The sequence below is a fragment of the Monodelphis domestica genome, chromosome 1 (genome assembly GCF_027887165.1).
Source record: "Monodelphis domestica isolate mMonDom1 chromosome 1, mMonDom1.pri, whole genome shotgun sequence".
Lineage (NCBI taxonomy): Eukaryota > Metazoa > Chordata > Mammalia > Didelphimorphia > Didelphidae > Monodelphis > Monodelphis domestica.
The window spans coordinates 706,439,858-706,451,770 of record NC_077227.1 but is presented as its reverse complement, the minus strand read 5'-3'; the positions used below and the strand labels follow the sequence as shown (position 1 = coordinate 706,451,770).

General features: G+C 43.2%; 1 long non-coding RNA gene across 1 annotated transcript; it reads right to left on the bottom strand.

The window, feature by feature from the left end:
- Nucleotides 1–8,208: 8,208 nt before the first annotated feature.
- On the bottom strand, nt 8,209–11,525 carry LOC103092684 (uncharacterized). Its single transcript, XR_459542.2, has 3 exons — nt 11,446–11,525; nt 8,679–8,791; nt 8,209–8,363 (listed from the first exon to the last, which is right to left on the bottom strand). It is a non-coding gene; the product is annotated as an uncharacterized LOC103092684 (long non-coding RNA).
- Between the last annotated feature and the right edge of the window lie 388 nt (nt 11,526–11,913).

Genomic DNA, 11,913 nt, shown 5'->3' with positions numbered 1-11,913 from the left:
ATCTTCCTCTCCACAACTTCTAACCATTGTTCTTAGTTCTGTCCTCTGGAGCCAAGCAGAAGTTGAATCCTTCTTCCAATGAACTTGGCTTCAAGTCAGTGAAGTCCCATTAAAGGGATGGTCAGTGAACATTTAGAAAAAGAAGTAGTGATTACCTGGAGACAGCCTAGCTTTTTCAAGAATAGATCATGCCAGACTAGACTTATTTCCTTTTTATTTTTTTGATAGGATCACTAAATTATTAGTTGAAGGGAATATACAGTTTACTAATATATATAGTTGAATATAGTTGAACTAGATTTTAATGAAGATTTTGATAAAGAATGTTATACAATTCTTATGAAGTAAATGGGAAGAAATGGATTATATGTTAATACAACTTGATGGATTCAGAATTGTTTATGAGATTAGATTCAAAGAATATATTATTAATTTATTGAGAATGAGTTTTAATGTCAACATGACATAAGGTCTCCAGTGGAAAAGCACTGGATGGAAGCATGGATCTGTGCTTAGCTCTGGACTGTTTAGCATTTGGATAAAGGCAGAGAAGGCATTCTCAACAAACTTGTACATGACACTAATCTGGGAGGGCAAGCACAGTAAGCAGTTAATGTTTATTGATGTAAGGGCAGGATGAATGGAAGAGAGGTTGGAATGTTCAGAGGAATTGAGAGAACTAACATACTGGATGGCAATCAGGACCCAAAAAGATCTACCAGCTAGCATATTGGGCTAAATAAAATAAGTTGAAATCTGGTAGGAATAAACCTAGAGTTATACACTTGTGTTGAAAAAATGAAATCCCCAAGTATAGTATGGGGGGAGTTTGATGAGAGTAGTCCATCCAAAAAAGATCTGATATTTCTAGTGGACCCGAAACTCGGTATGAGTGAGCAATATGATAATGGTAATAATGATAACCCCATCCAAAAAACCAATGGGGTTGTGGGCTATCTTAGGAGAGCCAGAGCTTGCTGTAATACATCTGAATGTTCTATCCCCTTCTCAGACCTCATCTGAGTATTGTGCTCACTTCTGAGCACCACAGTTTAAGAGGACCATTGATAATCTGGACAGGTTCCAGTGGAGAGCAATGAGGATGGTTCTGACCATGCCATGTGAGGATCCATTGAAGGAGCTGAGCATGGTTGGAGAGAAAAAAAAGCTGGAGAGAAGATGCAGAGGGGACATCCCCATGCAGGCTCCAACCTTGACCCTTTGGACTTTCTTTACTATGCCACAGAAGCCTTCTCACCCTTCCTTCCTTCCTTCCTTCCTTCCTTCCTTCCTTCCTTCCTTCCTTCCTTCCTTTCTTCCTTCCTTCCTTCCTTCCTTCCTTCCTTCCTTCCTTCCTTCCTTCCTTCCTTCCTTCCTTCCTTCCTTCCTTCCTTCCTTCCTTCCTTCCTTCCTTCCTTCCTCCCTCCCTCCCTTCCTTCCTTCCTTTCTTCCTTCCTTTCTTTTTTAAAATTTTATTCATTTAAAAATATTTTCCATGGTTACATCATTCATTTTTCTTTTTTTTCTCTTAAACTCTTACTTTCTCTCCTAGTAACAACTCTAAGACAGAAGAGCAAGGGCTAGACAATTGGAGCCAAGTGACCTACCCAGGGCCACATAGCTAGGAAGTCTCTGAGGCTGGATTTGAACCCAGAAGCTTCCATCTCCAGGCTTGGCTCTCTATCCACTGATCCACCTAATTATCCTTTCTTCTATAATTTTTAATTATTTCAGTTAGGGTTTGTGCCCTTTCTTGGGTAGAGAAGGCAAAAAGAAGTGATCCTCCTTAATGAGGATAATAGCAGAACCACTAACAAATCATAGAAATATAGATTTAGAACCAGAAGAGATCTTAAAAGTCAATGAGTCCAGGGGGCAGCTGGGTAGCTCAGTGGATTGAAAGCCAGGCCTAAAGACAGGAAGTCCTAGGTTCAAATCTGGCCTCAGACACTTTCCAGCTGTGTGACCCTGGGCAAGTCACTTAATCCCCATTGCCTAGCCCTTACCACTCTTCCGCCTTGGAACCAATACACAGTATTGATTCCAAGAAGGAAGGTAAGGGTGTAAAAAAAGTCAATGAGTCCACTTCCCTCATTTTTCATTTGAGAAAATTAAGTCAAAGAGAAGACAACTGACTTGTCCAAGGTCACACAGGTAGTAAATTGCATATACATGGGATTAAAATTCACATCTTCTAGTCCAGTGAAATCTCACCATACCCTTGGGAAGTAAGGAGATTGCAAATTCTGAGTATATCTGCAGGAGCAGACAGTCTTTTTGGCCTTATCCACAGAAATGGAGCTGGAAACTCTTAACGGAAATATTCTTTAGAGCCAACTCTCCTTTGTTCTTCAGATATAACATGAAATCAGCAAACAAATCCATGATTCTGATGATGCACCTGAAATAGGAGGAGAACAGCCCCAGGACCAAACCAACCTGCCAACACATGGCAAGCAATATCTGCAGTATTCAATGGAGAAACAGGTTGAATTAGTCAAACAGTCAAAGTCCTTGTTCAACGGCTGAGATGGCGACTCAGCAAAGCACTGTGGAGTGCTCAGGGTGTGTTGGAGCACAAAGGACAACACGGCCATCCAATGCAGCTGAGGAAGTCTCCAGGTGTAACGACTTTTCGTGCCACTGGACCCAGGCTTCCAACGCCGAGAGAGTGGGACTGTCTCTGTGCACCGACTTTTCCACTTAAATCTCCTTCATGCACAAGTGTCTTTGTGCACACTCATCTATCATAGATAAAAACGCACAAAGACAATCATCATCCGGTTTACCGAGAGACTACCACTATATACAAAGCCCTTGTATCTTGTTTCTTCTTTGAATCTTCCCTGTATCTTGCTTTCTGATTCAGTAAAGATTTTCTGGTCTAAAGCACTCTATAGTTCAGTCTTTGGATTTTGATGCTCCCAGGAAATCTTCATAGGGTCTTTTCACTTTTATGATTGACTCCTGACCCAGACCCAATCTCTTGCAGGCTTCTCTTGCTGAAGACTAATCTAATCGCCAGAAAGTGTTGGCTATTCCTTTGCCACATTCAGACTTTTCATGAGATTTAAGAGGATGGACCACCAGCTTTAAGTTACTGCTAGAGTTCTTGGGACCAGGTTATTGACCAACTTTTCCTCTTTGAATTCTTATGTCTCCTCTATGATCACCCTGTAGTCAATTCTCATCTCAAGTGCCAGCTCCAGAGACTCCTCTACTAGAAAATCTCCCCCGATCTCTCTCCCCCGCCAGTTCTAATTGTACTTGTTGTCAGGGACACTTAGGGGGGGCACTGATTTGTTTTCTAGTGTCCCATTTATGTCCCAGTTCCTACTTAGATTGTAAGCTCCTTGAAGGCAGGGATTATATCTTATACTTTTCCTTATATCTCATAGCAATTCAGTATTTATTGTTTGATGGATTGATTCCACCCAGTGACAGGAAATATTGTATATCAGAAGGAAACATGGCACTTTGAATCCCAAGACCTGGTTTCAAGTTGTGGCTTTGTCACTAACTTGATGTAGTACCTTGGTCCAAGTCCCTACCCCTCTCTCAGTTTCTCTTTTTGTAAAATGGGGATAACACTTGTGTTAGCTACCTCATACAGTTGTTAAGAAGAAATTGAGCCATTATAAACCATAAAAGATAAAAAAATGGGAAGAAGTCATTTTAAAGAAAAGGGAAGGGCATAGAGCTATTGATAATAAAAATGAACATTTAGATAATACTTTAATTACTTACAAAGCACTTTATGTCCATTAGATAATCCTTTGAGGTACGATATTATATCTGTTATTATTCCCATTGAACAGAAAATAAAACTGAGGTTCAGAGAGATTGTGTCTTAAACTAGTCACATTAAACTGTCAGAATTGGGTTGAATCCATGTCCTGACTGAGTCCAAGAGCTCTGAGTAGAAAGCCTAGAGATCCATGTTCAAAGCATAATTCTATCAGACATCCTACCTTGGGTCAAGTTCTTTCTTCTCTCTTGGCCTCAGTTTTTCTCCTCTATAAAACTGGGGAGAGGGGAGAGAAAGGGGAGTAGACCAAAGGGCTCTTGATGGCCTCTTCCAGCTTGATTACTGTGATCATTAATATCTTATATTTGATGCCATTTGGAGATTGGTTGGAAGAACTGAGGCTGTTTATTCAGCCAAGAAGAAAGCTCTAGGAGAGCTATGATTCCTGCCTTCAAATACTGGAAGAGCTATGTTACAGAAGAAGAATTAGATTTATTCTGTTTGGCCATAGGGGGCTTAAACTAAGAGTAATGGGTGTAATTGCAAAGATCCAGGTTTTGGCTTAGTATGAAGCAAAACTTTCTCACAAGGAGAGCTGGCCAAGCATGGAATGGGCTGTCCCAGGAGGCAATGGGCTTCTTATCACCAGAGGTCTTCAGGCAGAGGATAGATGGCATTTGGTCAGATGTGTTGTAGAAGGAATTTCTGTTCCGGTTTGGATTAGAACATCAGTTCTCAAACTTTGATGTCTCAGGAACACATTTACAATCTAAAAAATCATTGAGGACCCTCTGCTTCCAAGAGCTTTTTTGTTTCAGTGGGTTATATCTATGCATATTTACTGTATTAGAGAGAAAAGCATCTTAGTATTATTGCTAAAAGAATGTTGACCTTCTGGACCTCCTGAAAGGGCCTTGGAGATCCTCAGGGTCCCTGGACCATTCATTGAGAACCACTGGGTTAGACTTATTGAGCACTAGCTGGAATGCCCCCCCAACTCTGAGCTTCTAAGATTCTGTGACTGCCTTTCCTCCAAGAATGTTCACTCACTTCACAGCCTAAGCCCCCAGCTCCTTTCTCTGAGGCCATAAAGAATAAGGCTGGTTGTTGGCTGTCACCATATCACATATGGTGACATATATCCTTACCTCAGTTTACTCATTTGTCAAAAGAAGGAATTGGGGTCCATGATTCCTGCCATAACTAGAAAACTACTAGGGAGGTGGCTTGACACTAGCCCCATATAGTCTAGTAGGAGATAATTGGATTCCTGGTGGTGGTGGTGGTGGGGCATCTGAGTGGCTCAATGGATGGAGAGCTAGACCAAGAGAAAGGAGGTCCTGGGTTCAAATCTGGCCTCAGACACTTCCCAGCTGTGTGACCCTGGGCAAGTCACTTAACCCCCATTGCATAGCTCTTATTGCTCTTCTGCCTTGGAACCAATACACAGTATTGGTTCTAAGACCAAAAGTAAGGGTTAATAAAAGATAGCATACATGAAAAGGGATCTGACTGCAGCTACAGGTAGAACTTAAGCTGCCATACTTGGCAGCTTTGGCCTGGACTATTCCTGGCTGTATCCTCTCCTCTGTAACTTGGTCTCCTAACCTTAGCTCTGCCTCGTCAGCCCAACCATCCCCTCCAGCATCACCCTGTCCCACACCAACGAACCGTCTTCCTGAGATCCCTGCCTTGCTCTGCCGCACCCTGGAAGCTTCCAAGGAAGAGCTAGAATGAGGAAAGCTAGCATTATAGGGCCCTTTATGGCTCACAAAGTTCTTTACATAGATGATCTCAGTTGATCTGTGCAGTGGTCCTGTGAAGGAGGCATCATTATTGTCTCCGTTTTACACATGAGTAAACTGAGGGCAGCTAGGTGGCACGGTAGATAGAACATGGACACTCTCAAAAATTATTGAGGACCCTGACAAAGGGTTTTTGTTTAAGTGGAATATATATATATATATATATACATATATATATACCCTATTTTTATAATAATACTAAGATGCATTAATTTTCAGGCATTATTTAAAATTAAAGCATCTGACTTCAGACATTTACTAGGTGTATGAACCTGGGGAAGTTAAACAGGGAACTTACCCCTGTTTGCTTCAGTTTCCTTATCTGTAAAATAAGCTGGAGAAGGAACATGACAAATTGCTCCAATATCTTTTTTTTAATGCTTACCTTCCAACTTAGGATCAATCCTGTGCATTGGTTCCAGGGGAGAAGAGTGATAAAGACTAGGCAAATGGGTGTTAGTGACTTTCCCAAGGTCACATATCTAGGAAGTGTCTGAAGCTGTTTCTAGACCTGTATTCCAATCCCCTAAGCCACTTAACTGCCCTCCTCACTCCAGTCTCTTTGCCAAGAAAACCCCAGAGTCAGACATGACTGGAAAGGACTGAACAACAAACCGAGGATGAGGGAGTGACTTGTCCAGGGTCAGATAGCTACTAACTGTCTCAGGCTAGATTTGAACTCATGCTGATGAGTCTTCCTGAATCAAGGTCCAGAGCTCTATCCATTGTGCCATCTAGCTGCCCCTGTCTAAACCTAGTCCAGCCTTAATATGCCTACTCACTAACTGCGTGACTTTGGATGAGTCTCTTACTCTCCAGAGCCCCCAGTTTTTTCTTCTGTAAAATGAAGGGGTCCCCATGGTCCCCCAGTTCTGGAGAAACTGCCTCAATCATAACAGTACAAGGGGTCCAAGGTCCTGTGTTTTAATTCTTCTCTGGAGATGCCAACTGGGGCAGCGAAGTTTGGTGTCCCACTCTCTTCCCCCCACCAGCAGGGTCTAAGACCAGGGGCAATGGCAGGGTCAGGTGTGTGTGGGCACAGGGGTGGCAGAACCAGTACTACAGCTCCTCTGATGTGGGAGGAATGGGAACATTCCAAAATGGCAAAGGCTGGGCCACACCAACATAGTCACACCTCCTCCTCTAATGTTTGCTATTTTGTAATTGTTGTTAATTCTTTGCCAGGTGGAACTGTGCACCCAGGGCTTTAATTAAGCTCAGCCAGCTGTTGCCAGAGCCTGGGAATGTGACTTGAGGCAGAGAGGGAGACAACTGGGGGGAGGGCTAACTGGACCAGGGAAGTCCAAGGAGGGAGAGGAGGGGGGCTTCTGGGGCTGGATTGAAAACTAGAAGGACACCAAGTTCTGTCTTGGTTTGTCTATCAGGGACTATTAGAGGTACTGACTCATCGTCTGAACAAGGTGTCCTCCCATTCCCTGAAGGGAATGAGAAAGTAGGATGGGAGTCAGGTGGAAAAAACATAATTTGGGTTGGAATCATAGCTATTTGTATAAGTGTGACCTTGGACAAGTCACCAAAGGGGTAGATTAAATCCTCTTCTGAGCTCCCTTCCAACTCTAATTCCAAAGATCCTAGGAAATGATTGATGTCTAACAGGTGGATGGTATCCGGGACAGGGTGGATCATTTTTTTTAAATCCTTACTTCTGTCTTAGAGTCAATAAGTGTCGGTTCCAAAGTAGAAGAACAGTAAAGGGTAGGCAGTGGAGGTTAAGTGACTTGCCCAGGGTCACACAAATAGGAATTGTCTCAGGCCAAATTTGAACCCAGGATCTCCTGCCTCCAGGCTTGGCTTTCTAACTGCTGAGGCACCTAGCTGCCCCTGACATGGTGGATAATTAATAAATAAATGCCTTCTTGATGGACAGAGGGGTGAGTATCCAAGAGGAGAAAATGGTCGACAGAGAAGTTAGGTAAGAGAGGGATGGAGAAAAGGCCACTGGATTGAACAAATGGGAGATTAGAATGTAAGCCCCTTGAGAGTACGGGCTGTATTACTCTCCTCTTTGTCTCCATAGTAGTTGGCACATAGTAAGTGTTAATAAATGTTTTTTTCAGTCATTTATCATTAGTAATCTTGAAGAGTAGAGTTAAGTGATTTATCCAAGGTTTCATGGTTAATAAATGACAGAGCTAAGGTTTGATTCTGCATCACTAAATCCTGGGTCTGGATTCAGTATTCTATTGCCTGTGCCATGTTGCTCCCTAGAAAATGGCTGGATTTAGGAAAGAAAATTCCATGTGTCCTTGACTGAAAAGTGATGGGATATGCTGCCTACTCTTCCTAGTGCATTCATTCATTCATTCATTCATTCACTCATTCATTCATTCATTCATTCACTCATTCATTCATTCATTTATTCATTCATTCATTCATCCAATCCATCCATCTATCTCTCATTCAATAAGCATTTATTAAGTGCCAGACACTGCACCAGGGACTAAGGACACAGAATCTCTACCTTCAAGAAACTTCTTTCTACTGTGACACTGGGATGAATATGATGTCCTCTAGGAGAAGCTGTTTCCATGAACTGAGTAATGATAATAGCTAGCGTTTACACAGACCTTTGAGATTCAACACTATTATTATCTCATTGGATCTCACAAGAACCCTAGAAGGAAGGGACTATTTTTATTCCTGTTTTACAGATGAGAAAACTGAGGTGACTTGACTTGTCTGGAGTCACACAGCTAGTAAGATTCTGAGGGATGATTCACATCCAGGCCATCCTGATTTTGGGTCCTTGTTCTATTCACCATCTCCGGATGCCTCCAAAAGGAAGAGGTCTAGAAGAAAAAGGAAGTCTTTTATCCTTGGATAAAGTTGGATTGTGGGCAAATAACTAGGACCTCCCATCTTTAGACCTAGCTCTCAAACCACTGAACCACCAAGCTGTCCCCCATGTTTCTGAATTAGTAGTAGGAATTAAAGTTTTTTGTTTGTTATCCTCTTCTTTCTTCTTTTGAAAATTGGGAAAATGTGTGTCTTTCTTGCAGCATCCCACCCTCCATCCATCACCATTTTTTCAGAGATCATTGACAGGGGTTCATCAGCCACACTTATTGGTCTTTTCAGTGCCCAGAAATAGAGTTCATTCCAACCTGATGACAAACTCATCGAGGATACTTTGTTGTTACATTTTGCCATCTTCTTTCTCATGATTTGGTTTTGTTCCTTCTTTCCTAATTGGTAGATCATTCTTCTGCTGTGACATCTCAGTGAGAGAATAAGAGAATGAGTGACAATAATAATAATAGGTTACATATATATATGTATCACTTTGTAAATATTATCTCACTTTATTCCCATAATAACCCTAGGAGGTAGGAGCTATTACTATTCCCATTTTATAGATGAGAAAAACAGAGGCAAACTGACTGGTTCAAAGTCACACAGCTACTAAGTATGCAAGGTCAAATTTGAACGTGGGTCTTCCTGACTCCAGGCTCATCACTCTCCACTACCACTACCAGTTGCCTCTTTGTGGCACCAAATTACCTCAAGTGACTCCCAATCAATTATTCTAGGCTGTATCTCTTGGGTCCTTACTCCTGGGTCCATCTCCCACTCTGGGACTCCAGACTCCTTATTAATGAAAATTCTCTGTATTCAGCCCAAGCCAGACCCACCTTGCTACTCCTTAGACCCCTTTCATTCTATCTCTCTCTTCCCAACTTTCTGTTTCCCACCTCCAGTTCTGGTAATCAAATCAACACTATCATTCCTGAAAAGGAACAGTTGATCAGTTATCCCCATGATTCCCTTCACTGTCCCTGGATAAAGCCCTGGACCTGGAATCAGTTCAAAGGTGACCTCAGACACATACTACCTGTGTGACCCTGGGCAAGTCATTTAATTCTGTTTGCCTCAGTTTCCTCAATCTGTAAAATGAACTGGAGAAGGTAATGGCAAAAAACTCCAATATCTTTGCCAAGAAAACCCCAAATGGGGTCACAAAGAGTCAGACAAGACTGAAGGACAGCTGAACGACAACTTCCATCACTTTGCCCAAAACTAGCTGCACATAAACTCATCGTGGAGTTTGTGCTCTAATCCCTGACAATATCACTGATTTTTATAGCATGGTATAATCAGAGCACCTGGGCATAAATCCCAGCCAACTCTATTTACTGTACCAGCCATTTGCCCTTGAATAAATCGCATGCCTTCTTGGGGCCTCAGTTTCCTCATCTGTAAAATGAAGGTACTGGAACAGACCATCTCTAAGGTTCCTTCCACGTTTCAAATCTATGATTTTCTCTTTTTAAGTCAAGCTAGGAACCTGTTCCTTTGGCCTCCCAACCTCTATCCCCACCCATTATCTCTTCGAGTCCCTGCCCAGCTTTGGGTCACTATAGCAGCCTGAAGAAAAGTGCTCAACATGACAGTACAGGGTGCTTTGCCCCCACCCCCCACCCCATTATGGGAAAGGGCTGGGCTGGGAGCACAAACTAGCAACTCATTTTGACTTGAGGTTCTTACCCAAAAGTTGGCTTTTTACTGAGTGAGTTTTTCATTTTTGTTAAACCTTTTTGACCTTCTGATCTGCTTAGGGCTGAGTGATCATGAGCTGATTCATTTAGAGCAGAAGGGACGGTAGAGATATTTTAATACATCCCCCAGCATCCCATTTAACAGATGATACAATTGAAGCCCAGAGAGACTAAGTAACATCCAAAATCACACTGAGAATAAGCAGTGCCTGGCACAAAGCAGCTCTTGATAAACCTTTTTGTTGTTGTTGCTCTTTAACCTCTTCTTTTGGTCTTAGTATCCATTTCTAAGCCAGAAGAGTGGCAAGAGCTATGCAATCAGGGTTAAGTGACTTGCCCAGGGTCACACAGCCAGGAACTGTCTGAGATCACATTTGAACTCAGGACCTCCAGACTTCACTTAATAAATCTTTTTTTTTTTAAGCCTTACCTTCCGTCTTGGACTCAATACTGTGTATTGGCTCCAAGGCAGAAGAGTGGTGAGGGCTAGGCAATGGGGATCAAGTGACTTGCCCAGGGTCACACAGCTGGGAAGTGTCTGAGACCAGATTTGAACCTAGGACCTCCCATCTCTAGGCCTGGATCTCAATCCACTGAGCTACCCAGCTGCCCCCTCACTTAATAAATCTTATTGAATAAGTAGTAGACCTGAGATTCGAACCTGTGTTTTCTGATTCAAATCAAGTCTGCTTTCTACTGTACCTTGTCAGCTTTTTCATGGCTAATGGGGATCTAGGAGTTTTGACTGGAAGGCTCCCCATCTACCATGACCCGGTAACATGAATGCTCAACCCAGAGACTCAAGGCCTGAGACTCTCAGCCAGCTCACTGCCCTCCATCTTATTCTGCCCTGGTGCTACTCCTTGGAAGGCCAAGCATGGCTCTGGTATCCCTGGAGGCCCACCCTGTCTACCTCCCCCTCCCAGACAGCCTGGGCTCTGAGATTCTGGCTGGGGCTGCCTGGTCCCGCTGCCACCGCCATTTGCCAGGAGGCTCCTGCATAGCTGTATGGGCAGGAACAGATGGTGAGCAGCAGAAGCCGCTGATGAATAATGCACTTCTAATGAGTAGAGTTCATTCAGATCACCAACCTTTCCTAGCTCTGCCTCTCTCCCCGCTGTTGGCTCCTTGCTCCCTCACTCCATCTGCAGCCGCCCCAGCTACTGCACTTCCTCCCCCAGTCCTTAGAGTCTGAGAACTGCCGAAGCCAAAAAATGAGAAGCTTGGAGGCTCTCCTAGCTGGGCTCAGAGCCCTACCCAGCTGGGCTGTCCTCCTTCAGCCACAGCCAGAGGAGAAGCCTTGTATCCTCCCCATGGGTAGCCCTGCCAACCCAGGAGCCTGGCAGCCGGGGAGCTGGATTTCGACTTCTGGTACCTTCATAGACACATGTTGGAGGGGCTCCCACCATGGCAGCAGTTGTTCAGCTCCAGGCCAAGGTACAAAAGCTTCCCCATGTCATCCCTGGAGAGGAAAGAATGAAGGGACCAAACATCCTGACTTTGCAAGTTGAGGCCAATTCCCTGTCTCCTTCCCTCTTCTCCCAAGCCCCCAGGCTGCTAGAGTAAATGGACAATGACTCACAGAGATGGTCGATAGGGGAAAATAGAAAGAGCTGGCACCAGAAAAAATTTTAAATGATTGAATTTAGAGCTGGAAGGAAACCTAGAGATCTTCTTCATTTTAAAGAGGAAGGTGAAGCCCAGGAAGGTTGGATGTCATATCTAAGTTTACATAGATAATAAAATCAGAATTTTAATTCAGCACCTCCCCAATCTAAATGCAATATCTTTTTCTTTCTTTCTTTCTTTCTTTCTTTCTTTCTTTCTTTCTTTCTTTCTTTCT